This window comes from Vanacampus margaritifer, chromosome 17, assembly GCF_051991255.1.
Source record: "Vanacampus margaritifer isolate UIUO_Vmar chromosome 17, RoL_Vmar_1.0, whole genome shotgun sequence".
In the NCBI taxonomy this organism is placed as follows: Eukaryota; Metazoa; Chordata; class Actinopteri; order Syngnathiformes; family Syngnathidae; genus Vanacampus; species Vanacampus margaritifer.
Genome location: NC_135448.1, coordinates 3,355,001 through 3,369,691, shown reverse-complemented (window position 1 = coordinate 3,369,691; position 14,691 = coordinate 3,355,001). Strand labels below are relative to the sequence as shown.

Below are 14,691 nucleotides of genomic sequence, written 5' to 3'. Positions count from 1 at the left end.
TGAAGGCCGACAACCCACGGAAGGTGCCAGGGGAGGGATCCAGGATGTTAAACTTATTATTCAATTAGATATTGAAATGCGGTGCCCGTGAGGAACGCCGATCCCCTCTTCTTCCAAGAAGACCAACCACCAACCACGACATCCAGTGGTGTAGAGCTGACTTTTGGCCTTGCTCCAAGCCGTGCCCAGGCGACATTTGTCGCCGTAAGAGGGTCCACGGCAGAAAGGCCAGGGCGGGAGCCTGCTCCGCTGAAGACACTGGCCGCCAAGGCGGAGAGGCCGGCCGCCGAGGCAGAGAAATGTTATTTTGAAATGGACCCTCGAAGCCCACCGTGGCGTGTCTAACTTGACTCGTTATGGTCCACGATATTTCGTGGCCGTTTGTCCCCACTCCCCACCCCATGTGGTGGGGCCCTCTCTCGACGACCAAGATCAACACAACACCATCCCAAAATCATATTCAATCGCTAATTAAGGACACCAATGAACCGCTATTTACGCCGTCATTGCATGATACGGCTCGCACAAGTCGCTGCCGTTAGCAGTTAGCCGCTAATAGAATGTAAACATTGACGTTTCTTGCGAAATAGGCAGTGCATTCAAATGCATTCAGAAATTTCATACTCACACAGAAAGAAGGCATCAATGCATTAAACGATAAAAATTACAAATATGTAAACATTTTGGGCTTTCTAACAATTTATAAAAGCTGACATATATCAACAATAAAGAATAAACATTCCTTTCTTATATATAATTCTTACATTTGCCACCAAAAACTGGAGTGACTTTACATTAGCCCCCTTTCAACAGCAGGCAAACACTAAACAAGAATAATATTCAGAGTCATAGTACAGCAGTTTTATTTCATCAGTCATCTGAGCTTCAATGACAATGTTTGGTTTTCCCAAGGGGAAGATGGTTGGAAAGGCTCACTGTAAGAGCTAGACCCCTCTGTGTTGAACAAAATAATGTTCACATAAAAGAAAAGCATTTTTCCCCTCAATGTTTTCTGTTATATAAAATAATTGACTGGTTTTGCCAGCTGCTGCTTGTTGCAGACAGTTCTTGTTACAGTAAAATATCTTTCAAACATATCTTGAGTCACCGTCAATCTTTACGTCATATGAACCTACGGTATGCAAATTGAGACGACTGTACATCAGCAAATATGGTCATGCTGCACCTCCCCCCAAAATGGTGCGACCAAATCCTGTGCAATGCGACCAACTAAAAAAAATTGTTTAAAAGTTAGTGTAGAGCTCTGCAGACACCACCGACCCCCTCCTTTGAAAAATTAATTTCTGTTGGGCCCCGCCACTCCGGGCATGACGTGAAAAAAAAAACGTTTACCGATTTTTCACAACCCAAAGTTGGCCTGCTGAAAAAAAGTGTGTGCACCGAGTTCCAAAATCTGTAGATGTTGTTGTGCCACTTTGGTAAGCGCCCTGCTTGCCTGTCTGTGTGGGTGCATTTCTGCTGAAACATTGCTTACAGGAAATCCGGCTCTGGTTGAAAAATGGCAGCCATGAGAACCCAAAATCAGGGCCGGGTTTCCTGTATTACGATACAGATGGACATCTTGTTGCTTTTACTAGAGCGAGTTAAGCTACAATTTGTGAATGGATTGTGCATGTTTGGGCTCACGTGTTTGCTTGCACTAATGTTCGAGCTTTCGCAATTAATTTCTGAAGAGCCGGACGCTAACGAAACAATACTACAATGACGAGAGGGAACCTGGCGTGTTTGATAAAGAACTTGCCAAGCTGTTCGTTTCAGATACAAAAGATGAGGACTTTGAGGGACTTGTGAATGAGTATTGATAAAAAGCAAGCAAGTACGTTGTTAAATACTTCAAGTACAAACCAAACTCACTGTTTACATTGTTAAATACATCTATAAAGTACAAAGATAAAAGGCTCAATAAAAGGTTCCGTTGCCTTTTTAAAAACATTCGCTAGCATTTTTAACGTGAAAGCATGCTACCATATGTTTTGAGCTATTGTATGTTTAACCGTGCCTGCGCCCAATAGTGCGTTGGCCTAATGTGTGTTTAATACAGAAATAGCACTCGTAACTGAGACTGCGCCATTTAATACCTAAGCCTTAGCTTTATGGTCGTTAAAATATGGTAATCAACTTTTTTTTTTTTTACCTTTAAATTAAACTCTCTCTCTCTCTCTCTCTCTCTCTCTCTCTCTCTCTCTAGGAATTCTCCCCATAGATTTTGGTCTATTAGTCTCTCTATCCACTTTTAAAACCCGTCTTAACCCATTTAAGCCGGGAGCACGCAAACGCATTTCTACCGTTAAAGCCGGGAGCGCTCCAGCACTCTTCTCCCTTTAAAACCTGGAGCGCGGATATGTCATTTTGTTGTGTTTTGGCCAATTCTTGGTCTCTTAGCCGATGAAATGCATATATACGATAGGGTGAAGTGGGCCTCGTAGAATGTCCTGGAATTTAATTTAAGCGTTTATGGCTGACGCAGATTCGTGGGAGTTATGGAATAAATGATATAACTGATGACGCGCAGGAGGACTTCGACACAGTGTAACCAGTCAACAGTGACATATTGTTCAAAAATATGTTTGTAAACAATGAGGACGTTGAATATTTCGACGGCTTTGTAACGGAATGGATGACGAATAATTATCACTCGATTCCCCGAGGTTATTACAACTGCACTCCAGTGTTGAAGGTAAATGTACCCGCAGATGCGACACAGTTGTTTGTTGATTTAAAAGAAGGTTTATAATAAGAAACTTAGGTTTGTGTGAACGCCACAGCACTGGCGGAGCCAGACGATGCTTCAGGGTATTAGAAGATTATGCCAAATAATTTGTTTCGCAATAAATTAATTTAATTGGAGTCTCTAAATGTTGTACATATGAAGCATGCAAGAGATTTTTGCACATAATGTGCTGTTGATTATCAATGTACAAAAACGTTCAAAGTCTATGAAATAATTAACATCAGTGTTTAACATGAATGAAATGTTAACGCATACACTTGTTTAGTTTAATTCGTTTAAGGAACAAGTTCCATTTTGTCCCCTTATTTCGTTTTCCACACACCCTACAAATTTTTTTCCCCCTCATTCTACTACTTTATTTAAAGCCACATAATGTTATTAATGTCATTAAATCCCCCAATTATAGACTAAAAACGTTAGGGCATATATATACTGTGTTAAGGATGTGTTAAGGATTCTACAAGCTGTTTTGTATGTGACGTTTAAATATCTTATTTTAAAATCTATGCTTTTAATTTGGAAGGTCGCTCCGTAGTTCTGTTTCCTGTTTCACGTCTCTGTTCGTCATTCACCTCATGCATTTATATTTAGCTTGTACTTATTGATGTCAATCCAAAACAATCTATCTGAACATACTGTAAAAGTTTTTTTTTAAACAGTCAATCACATCTCATGGGGAAACCAACATGACATTGCTAAAAACGTGTCATCTTGATTGGACTCGAGAGATTCTTCTTCTTCAGACTTTTAGTGAGGTGGATTTGAATATTTTGTGGTAAAGAGCGCCAGCTCCTGTGCAGAAGGGGCATAACAATTAGTAGGCGTCTGATTGATAAAAATGCTGGCAGGCTGTATCGCAAGACGTGCGGCGCCACTGCGCCGGTGCCGAAGTCAATCATTTGGCACCTGCGAGGTCCAATCACATTTGAGCAGGGGCACGTGCCACCCCGGCCTCCCCTCTGGCTCCGCCAGTGCGCCACAGGTGAAATTTTTTGGAATTATGTTTCTATCTGCTTCAGGAGCTGAGATATACATTATTTTTTAATATTGTTGAATTACCAGGAAAACTTAAGGTTTTTAAGGGTGATGTTTTGCCAGGCGCTTTAGTCCTTAATGGGTTAAAGGTAAACACCTCTCTTTTATGGGGGGGGGGTGTTAGTTGACTCGACATGAGACTCGTAATTGTTTCATTTTGTTTCTTGGTTTTATGGTGTCTGCTGTAGTTTGTGTTAATTTATTAGTAGTTATTATATATATATTATATATTTATATTCACTTACCTACTTTTTGTGTTATTTATTAACTCTTTGACTGCCAAAAATGTTAAATAACGTTTAGTAAAATCCTACGGAGGACTGCCAAAGACGTTAAAAGATGTTCACTATTTATTTATTTTTTTGGGGGGGAAACGGGTGGAGGAAAGCCTTGGCCAGCTGTGCTGAAAGTATCAAGCAGATCTCGTTAGTATAATGCCTATTTTTGGGCACTAGATGGCAGCGATGACTCTTTGGACAAGTTGGGGTAGACGTCAGTAGAAGACGTGAGGCGGAGCTAGAGTGTTGAGGAGAGAATGGCTGAGGAAGCAAAAATGGCGACCGGTTGCAAGCAGCTCACGCTTGAGCATTTTTTTCAAAGACGAAAAGCATCAACCAATGCTAAAGAGCACATTGATGACGACGATGATGATGATGGTGACTCCGAGGTTGACGCCGAAGTTGGAAGCGGCGGTCAGTAAGGGACGAAATAATAATAATAATAATAATTATTATAATAATGCATCAGATTCATACAGAGCTTTCCTGGACACTTAAAGATGCTTTACAATGGATACATTATTTATACACCCACACTCTGGTGGCGGTAAACTACTTAAGTAGCTACAGCTGCCCTAGGGCGTGGCTGCCAGTGTGCTCTGACCGGGGTTATTATAGTTTTGGAATTTTCATTTTAGTTTTGAGTTTTGTTTTTTAAATTTAGTTTTAATTAGTTTAGTTAGTTAAAAAATGCTTAGTTTTAGTTTAGTTAATTACTTTTAGTATTAGTTTTAGTTTTTAAATAAATGTGTATTGTGCGCAATATTTAAAAAACTCCATGGTAAAACGAAAAAAGTAACACATTTCTTACCTAGCGTTGCATTTCGGCTGAGTTAAATGAAAAAGCAGGCGACCTGAGCCATTGGAGCCAAAAGTCAAGCACGCAAAATTGTCGCCTAGGAGCGACATCATCTGAAGGTGCTTTCCTATTGGCTGCTGCTAGATGACGTCACCTCCATGAGACACTTTCAAACGTCCTTATTCCGGTAAATATCAAAACAAATTAAAATCACATTTAAAATCATCCCCGATGGCTCATGCATTAAATTAATTACCAAAGACTAAAACGAAGGACATTTTCGCTATAATTATAGTTAGTTTTAGTTTTGTAAACACAAAATGTAGTTTCAGTTAAGCCTGTTTTATACTTCTGCGTTTGCTCTTGCGTTAATGAACTGCGTACATCACGTGATCGACGCCAGTCATTAACGACAAGTACTGCGTTGCTCGTCGTCTCCAAATCTTGTACGCCATAGATGGTGGGTCACAACATTGCTCGTGATTGGTCCGTTCGATGGTGTACTCAGCTTTCCCCCCCCCTTCTGATAGTTTCAGTGATGGCAACTTTAGTATAAGCGTATGCGGCGCAAATCCACATCTCGCCCGGGAGATCACGTTTGTGTGTGATATTGTGTGCGTGTGACGAGGGAAAAAAAACAACCTGTGTTCACAGCACAGAGCTGTTGTGTTTTGGCGAGTGCCGACAGCAACAAATTGACATTAAATAATTGTCATGGTGATGAGCCAACTCTCCCTCCGGTTTTGTTTCTTGTTTCGGAAAACGAAAAACTACTTTCTGAATTGGTCATAAAATGTAGAGGAATTGCCACTCTGTGGCGTCCTAGCCAATAGCAGCCATAGCGACACCCCGACTTGGAGTGAAACTGCAGCAGAACCTGATGTGTATTGTGATGTGTATTGCGCACAAGTATGAAGGCAAACGCACGAGCGGGGCTTCGCCGTAACGTCTCCGCCGTAACATCTCCGCCGTAACGTCTCCACCATAGCCTGACAGAAGTACAACGAGGCCTTTAGTTTTCTTTTTTTAAGCATTTATTTCGTTAACGAAATTGTTTTTGGAATTTTATTTTTTTTGTTAGTTTTCGTGAACTAAAATAACCTTGCCTCCGACCACCACCAATTTATTCGCACCGTTGTGAGTGGCACTGGAGGCAATTTGTGTGAAGTGACTTTCCTAATGACACAACGACACATGACTTGAAGAGAGCAGGAATCGAACAGCGGCTGATAGTTTTAGTGTTTTATTACATTTACTACTTACTTATTATTTACACTATCATTACAGCACTTTGGATGCAGCTATTCTTGTTTTCAATTTCAATTTACAATTTCCCACAATAATCACATCCCTTACACTCACACTTGATCTCTGCTTAGTGATTTTTTCCAGGTAACAAGCTTTTGCTACGCCAACTGTCTTTCACTTTCACACAAATTAGTTTCATTTTCCAACTTATATAGAAGCACCTTATGGTATGGTCCAACTTGAAATTCTAAGATAACAGTATGTTCTAACTAGTGATAGTAGGTTCTAACTTCTCACCCTGTGGTCAAGCACCACTGCCATTGGATACAGGTGGTCCACAGGCAGGACCCTTTTTACACTTTTTTGCATTCCAGCCACTATTGTCCCAAACCCAAATAAAAATGGGTTGGTTATGTCAGGAAGGGCATCTGGTGTAAAAACTGCCAAATACAGTATATAATTTCTGTGGTGACCCATCCACCATCGATCCATTCTCTGTACCTCATAAAAATCATGGGTGTGTTTAAAGTAATTCTAAACTGACTTTTGTCTGGTAGCAGTATCATCTTTGCGGCAATTGAGGGCGCTAATAGACTGTGAAAAGGTAAGGACAGTAGAATGGACATTTATAGATACTGGAAATGTCTGTGTCAACTATTTTTTAGGTCAACTTACACAACCTGGTTCACTTTTCCCCCAGCACTAGTTAAGTGCATCGACCAGGAATGGCTTGAACAAGATATAAAGCCCAGAAATGGTCAAATATTCAATATTTCTATTATAATTAAATATTATTATATATTATTACAGTGTTCCCTCACTTTTCGCAGGTGTTAAGATTCCACACCCACCCGCAATGGGTAAATTGCCGCGAAGTAGAGGACGTAAACGGATAAACAAAGTCTTTTTTTGTTTTTTTTTTCCCCTTTCAAACATGTTATTACAACAGACTTTACCAACCACATCTCATTTACAACATCAACAACATCCGAAAACAAAAAGGGCTGTCAGGTTGAAGCCATGGCTTATTAAAACCCCGTCCCCTGAATAAATTTTAGATGCCTCAATCATCAATGACTTAATTCATATATTAATTTTGACAGTCATTGTGGCTCATCATTGTCATTCAGTCCCAATAAAGCGTGTTTCTGTACACGTTTCCATCAGTTCATTTTGAGTAACCGCACATGCCGTTTATTGACCATTTCCAGTGAAGTGTCCGGTGATGATTTTAAATCATTTGCAGATTCATTCCATTATGTTGAGGCCTGACAAGTCAGTTGCGATGACCAGCTGAAATTGCATGGCAGCTCGTGTCAGTCCTTCCGTTTAATCACTGTCATCTGTAGCGAGAGACGTGGACACAGCTTTCTGAATTGATATCGCACTTTAGTTTGTAAATACGCAGCTAACGACTCGTTGCTTGCAGGGCTGTGCGGCAGCAGCCTCTGAAGTTAATTGCCAAGCAGCAACAGGAGAGAGTGGGGGGAGCGGAGAAAAGAGACACTGGTGCCTTGCAAACAGTTAACTTAATCCCCCCAAAAAAGTGTACATGTATAGATGTCCGACAAATTCAAGTCTGTTCTAAAAATAGAACAGACACTTGCTAAGAAAAATTCAGCATAATAAACATATCATGTAGATATCCATATGGCTGTTATAATAAAAATATATGTAAAGCAATGTAAAATGTCAGGATAGTATCACCTTAAAGACCATGTATTGAGATACATAAGTATTGCAATACGTATTGTATCGTGAGGTTGATGGCAATACCCAGCCCTACTTTCTACTGTCTTGCTTTCTTCCCCACCTCGCACAGCTTTGTGGCGATGTCCTCTCTCATTTAACCCATGGCGTTGTTGGATGCCGCTAGGTCAGCATTCACCCGTGACATGGCCTCACAGGTCATGTATAGGTCAGCTTGCATTCTGACCACCGCGTCCACAGCATTGGCGCACACCTCTCCCTGCTTTGGTGTGCCATACCCCAGCACAAGCATCCCGACTGCCAAGCAAACGAAGAGGTACACATCTTAAACGTCTTCTACATCCATGGGGCCAGACACAAGCCTCTCCATACCCCCCAGCTTTCAAGCGCGTAGTCTGTCATAAAAGTCCAGCCCAGGCGTGAACGCTCACCACCACCAGCTCGCCTGGTAGAAAACAGGGCCGTTTAAAAAATATATAAATAATCAAATAATCGATATCAAATCTTTTCACGCCCGATATCAATTCAAAAACACCATGAATCAATTATTATTTTTATTAATCTCTTTTTCACATACATTTTTTAAGAAAATAGAATTTTAAAAGCAAATTTTTTTGTACCTTACTGTTTTCTTCAAATTTTATGTTCACATGAATTAAAAAATATTTTCTTACATTTATGAAAGATCTGACTTATTGCACTGTAAGACAATTCATAATCTTTTCAATTTCTATTTACAATTATTGAATTAGATTATGAAAATATTTTCAGCTCATCCTTGCTTATGTCACTGTTCGTGTAACAGTGATTATAACGTGTTACTTTCATTAATAAACTAAATCTTTTGACTTTGGAATTTAATACTTGTGGATATTTATGGAGTTTTTATCATGTACTTGGCATTCAAGAAGAATTGATGTGCCATAATTAATGGTATCGGATTGAATTGAAGTTAATCGAATCAGAAAAAAATCTAAATCAAATCAGACTGAACTCTTGTGAATTAAAATTTAATCGATAGAGGAAATTGTTCAGTTGACATGCCTTTTTGGCAATACCGGCATTCTTTTTAGTGAGATTTTCTTTAATGTTAATGTTCTTGCCCTTCTATTTTGGACCCTGCTTCAGAAGAGCTATCTTTTTCTTTTTGTCGGTGAGTCTAATCAGCACTGCAGGTGGCCTCATTTCCCCAGATGGAAGTGGATAACACATTTCAATGTGCTCTGGTTCCACAGTTATCTCAAGATCTCTGAGTTGAGATATCACTTGTTGCTCCGTCGTCTCAGTATCAGAGTTGATGCCAAGATCATCACGACTTCTGGTTGCATCTTGCGCGTACGTGCACGGCTTGGTTTTAATGTCGATGATTATCACATCATTCAAGCGAGCATTCTGTTCCAATTCATCCACTCTTAGTTCCAAGGAACCAATACGCCGGTCTTTGTCTTCCAGATCTTTCCGCAGGTGTTGTACTACTTTCAAGATCTCCCTAAGTGGTTCTATGTCTTTCTTCACTTCCAGCATTACATTCTCTATCTTGGCATTTATCTTAGGAAGAGATGCCTTTATCTCCACAATTTCCTCCACTTTTATTCTTCTTTTTACCATGTTGCAGCAGTATAGATTACCACCGCAAACAAGGGAGTAAAATCACAAAAGGCAGTGAAAATCACAGAGCGAGTGTAAAAGCGTTCGTCCTCTGAGAATCCCAAACTGCTTCTGAGCCATAATAAAGCCACCACACAGTTTCCACCATTCTAAACACATTTAATTTTTAAAAATATAATAACAAAAATAGCAGCATAAATAAAGGATACAGTAAATCCGGGAGGGGTGGGTAAGGGGGTAATAATCTCTGAAAAACCCACGAAATAGCAAGGTACAAGATAAACCCCGTAATGTATGAATTTTGGACCCAAATCCAAATCCGCGATATAGTGAATCCGCAACAAGTAAACCGAGAAGTAGAGAGGGACCACTGTATTGTTAAATACTCAAGTGCATTTTTATACTGCAAAAATCACATTGCTGCCAAAAAAGTAACTACACGACATTCTGCAAGTAATATTCTTCTTAAAGGCTTAAACCATACATTTTAAGGACGCTAAGTATGAAATAATCATTGAAACGTATTGTATTATATTAAAAATATACATGGCAACTGCCATTTCTGGCAAGGCCACCACCCAAAAAGGCTGCAACCATTTGCAAATAGGGGGTGCTGGAGCCTATCCCAGCTGCCTCTAACATCATTCACAAATTATTTATATAAATGGAGCCATAATCAGCATTTTTGCCCGATTTCATCAGTTGAGATGTCAAACTTCCTCAGGTATTAAAGGGTCAAAATCTTTGATGATGCCCTTACCTGCTATTGGAATTGACTTTCCAGGGATCTCTCAACACTACCTGAAAGTTTGGTATCAAGATATTTTTCCTAAAATACCGGTTGCTATGGACCTTTAAAAGATGCACTTGCCAAAAACGTAAAATGCGTTTTTCTCAAAACGAGGGATTTCAACCTGCCAACGTTGAAATTACTCTAACTACAAATATAATATTAATACATAACTATATCTAAAATATATTTAAACAAAAAATCGTGCTTAGGTTGTTACCATTTACTGGTGTATTGTTACATGTTTAATCCCCCGCCAATTTCCTTCACATCTACCTCCTTCCCCGTTTTTTCACTGTTATATTCACTTACACAGCACCTCTCATTTCACACAAATCATAAACCACCTAACCACTTTGATTCCATCCTATAACATGCCAATATTACCAAGTAGCCTATACAGATATATACACAGGACTGAGTTTATATTGTTTGTATGCATTAATTAGTTTGTTTCCTGAAATGTGTGTGGCGCTCGCTCACAGGCAAAATGAATAAACATTTTAGACCATCTCTTAAAATTAAAAGCAGATATTTGTCTCTCTACAAGAAAACCACCTACAAAGATCTGAAGAAAAATTACTTATTGACAAGAATTTTAGTCAAGTGCTCCTTATAACAGTAGACAAAGAGGAGTCTATATACTCATACATCATACATAAGAATTTATTCTTTACTCTAAATAATACCGTAACAGACCCAGAGGACCGATATATTATTATTCAGGTGACTATATTTAATAAAATATATATATTTGCCCCTAATAATGATGATCTGGCTTTTTTCCATGTATTTTTCTCTCAGCTGTTTGATTTAGCAGCGAACTCTACTATTATATCTTAAATCCATTAATAGATTGTTCTAATAATACAACATGTATAAGGCAATTACAATCTACTAAAGTAATAGGGGAATATATGGATGATTTTGGCCTCGTCGACAGCTGGAGATTTAAAAACCCAACTAAGAAGGAATTTACCTTATTTTCAGCGGTGCACCGGTCATTTTCAAGAATGTATTTTTTTCTTACAAATAATTCTATTGCTGATAAAATTTGTACAAAAATACATCCTATTATTATTAGCGACCATGCACCAGTCTCCCACACCCTACAAGTTGATAATACCTTTAAACCACCGACATGGCGTTTTAACATCTCACTGCTAAATAACGCAGAGTTTGACAAAATTTTAAGAAGAGAGTGGGCAGACTTTTTAGAAATACATGACTCGCCAGACTTATCTCTATCTCTTCTCTGGGAAGCTGAGAAAGCGGTAATTAGAGGTAAAATTATATAATATTCATCTTGTAAAAAGAGACAGGATCAAAAATTTGAAAAAGACCTGGAAGATAAAATTAAACAACTGACGGATGAATACGCAATAAATCCAAATAAACAAATATGGACTTACTTACAAAATACAAAAGTACATTTAGACGATATGTTATCCAAAAAGACTGAGTTTATAATACAAGAATTGAGATACAACAACTTTTGAGTATAATAACAAATCCGGTAAATTTCTTGCAAACCAACTTCAACCCAATCGGGAAAAATCTCTTATAACGGCTATTAAAGGGACAACTGGTGAATGCACACAATCACCAGAAGAAATTAATCAATTTTTTTATGACTACTATTGCAACCTATACTCAGAAACGAACAAGCCTAACCCTGAGCATATTGAGGCATTCCTCTGTACGGTGCTCTAGATAGTATGCCTAATGGCAGAGCACCTGGCCGGGATTGGTTATCCGGCTATATTTTTTAATTACTTTTGGTTAATGCTTGCTCCATTATTCTTAAGAGTAACAGAAACGAAAACTAATGGTAACATACGTCCAAACATGAACACAGCAGCAATTAAACTTTTATTAAAGCCAGAAAGACCCCACCCTTTCGTCAAGTTAACGCCCGATTTCATAAATTAACACTGATATTAAAATTATCGCTAAGGCCTTTGCATATAGACTAGAAACAGTAATCTCGACAATCATTCATAACGACCAAACAGGCTTTATTAAAGGTCGTCACTCTATTAATAATATTAGGAGGCTCTTTAACCTTTTTAGCATGTAAAAGCGGCATGGTAAAAAGGCAGTTATTATATCGTTGGATGCAGAAAAAGCCTTCGACAAAGTTAACTAGTCCTTACTCTTTACTGTTTTAAATAAATTTGGCTTTGGGAAGTCATTTATTCACTGGGTGTCAGTATTATATGATTCTCCTAAAGCTACAGGTACTACTAATGGAATTACATCTCAGAGTTTTACTCTACAGAGAGGCACAAGACAAGGATGCCCATTGTCCCCTTTATTATTTGCGATGTTTATTGAGCCGTTTGCATTAGCAATACGCCAGGATAGAAAGATCCAAGGAATTCACTCCGGGGTAACTGATCATAAAATTAATCAATATGCCAATGATATTTTACTTTATTTAGAAGAACCTGCTATGTTAGGGTAAGGATCTAACCTAAATTCTTACATTTATCAGATTATTCTATTAACTGGACAAAATCAACACTACTACCTATTACAGAAAATTCATGGAACCCTGCTAGCCAGGACCCACACTACTCATTTTCTATAGGCAATTTAAAATACTTAGGCATAAAAATCTCACTTAAATTAACTGATTTAATTCATTTAAACTTCACTCCACTTCTGCATAGCATTTACAGTGACTTGGAGCGCTGGAATAATCTTCCTTCCTATTTCTCTAATAGGACGAATAGCCACCATTAAAACGAAAGGTTTTACCTAAAATAAATTATTTTTTCTCAATGATTCCATTCAAACCTATGTCTAACTGGTTCCAGTCGTTGGACTCGGCCGTTACAAAATTTTACTGTAATAAAAACAACAACAAAGATTATCTACTCTTCAGAAAAGCAAATCCAAAGGAGGTCTAGAGGCACCAAATTTTATGCACTACTATATACCTTAACCAGCTACGATATCTAATTTTATGGGTACAACCCAACAGTGATACTAACTGTTGGCTGGAACTAGAACAGAAGGATTGCAACAACCTTAGACTTTTAGATTAAGATTTTGTCGATTAAGCGACACAATTGTTTTAAAAATCCAATGATTTACTCAATACATGATGAAGAAAATGGGACTCTCAGACTAAGACATTTGTCTCCAGTGTTTACAAAACACTGCTGACACTTATTTTCATGTTTTATTGGTTATACTCCGGTTATGTATTTCTGGACTTAAGTCTTAGAAAACCTTTCCGCTATCTTGGACTGTAGGATACTTTTATCTCCAAAACACACACGTAGCTCTTATTATCGCCAAAAAACAACAACAATTGTTAATTGGAAAAATAAACAAACTCTGAATATTGACCAATGGTCTAACCTCCTCATAAATCACAATTTAATGGAAAAAATATATGCTTCGAATAAAAAACAAATATCAAAATTTATACAAACAGTCTACGTATATAGAATAATTTTATCTAAATCTGGTCACTTAATTCTCCCTGTTAGCAAGAGCCACCACATCGCGATAACTTATAATGCTGTTTCTGTATTTGGCATTTTGTAACTAATGGTTGTGTTTTTATAGTCAGGAACCCAGTTGCTGCCAGCAGGATCGAGTAGACCACATCAAATGACACCTTACAGTCACCAACTCCTCAAGATTCACTTCCAATGGGCACTAAGGGTTACTATTCGGAATCACTGCACGCTAGTGAGTTAACTTTTTAGGTGCTGTCCCCCCTGGCTGGGCGTGGGCGGCTCTGTCCCTTTGTTGGCTACTGGGTGGCGGCTGTGTCTTGTCCGTTTCCTGGGTCTCTTGGGGGGTGCTGCGTTGTGGTGCTCTCCCTGGTTTGTGCCCGGCGACGCGGTTCGGGGCAGGTGGGCCTCTGGGGTACCCCGTGGTTCCCTCTACCCTACTCCACCTTGCCGCCTCTCCCTCCTCGCCCTTTCCCCGCACGTCTTCCTCCGCCTCCCAGTCCCTTCTCTCTTGTCACCCTTCCTCCTCCTCCCCCCTCTCCCTGCTGCCCTGCCGCTGCCCCTTGCCGTCTCCTCCCCCCACCCCCTACCCTGTCGGTGGAGGGTGATGTCTGTGGATCTCACTCTGCTTCATCTATCCTTCCTTTCTTTCCTCAGTCTTTCCTTTGGTCTCTTGAGGTCTCCCTAATTTGTTGGAATTTAGATGTTTCTGGGGTTGGTGAAAGATTCTGGTTGGTAACCCGGTGGATAGTAGGTGATGTCTGGTGGGTGCTGGATTTAACTTTTCTTTCTTTTCTTTGATCCTTCCTTGGGTGTCCTGACAACTTCACGACTCGCGGGATTCTGAAGTATTCGGTTTAGGTGAACGGTATGGTATTTTTAATAGGTTTTAGGTGAATAATGAGCACACACTCACACGCACGCACATATGCACACACAGACACACACACACACGCACATATGCACACACACACACGAATATACAAAAACAAAAGAAA

General features: G+C 39.2%; 1 protein-coding gene across 5 annotated transcripts in view; it reads right to left on the bottom strand.

Annotated features, from left to right (window-relative positions):
- Positions 1-14,691, bottom strand: part of gmeb1 (glucocorticoid modulatory element binding protein 1) — a 60,512-nt gene that overhangs the window by 15,800 nt on the left and 30,021 nt on the right. The gene's annotated exons all lie outside the window — the stretch shown is intronic.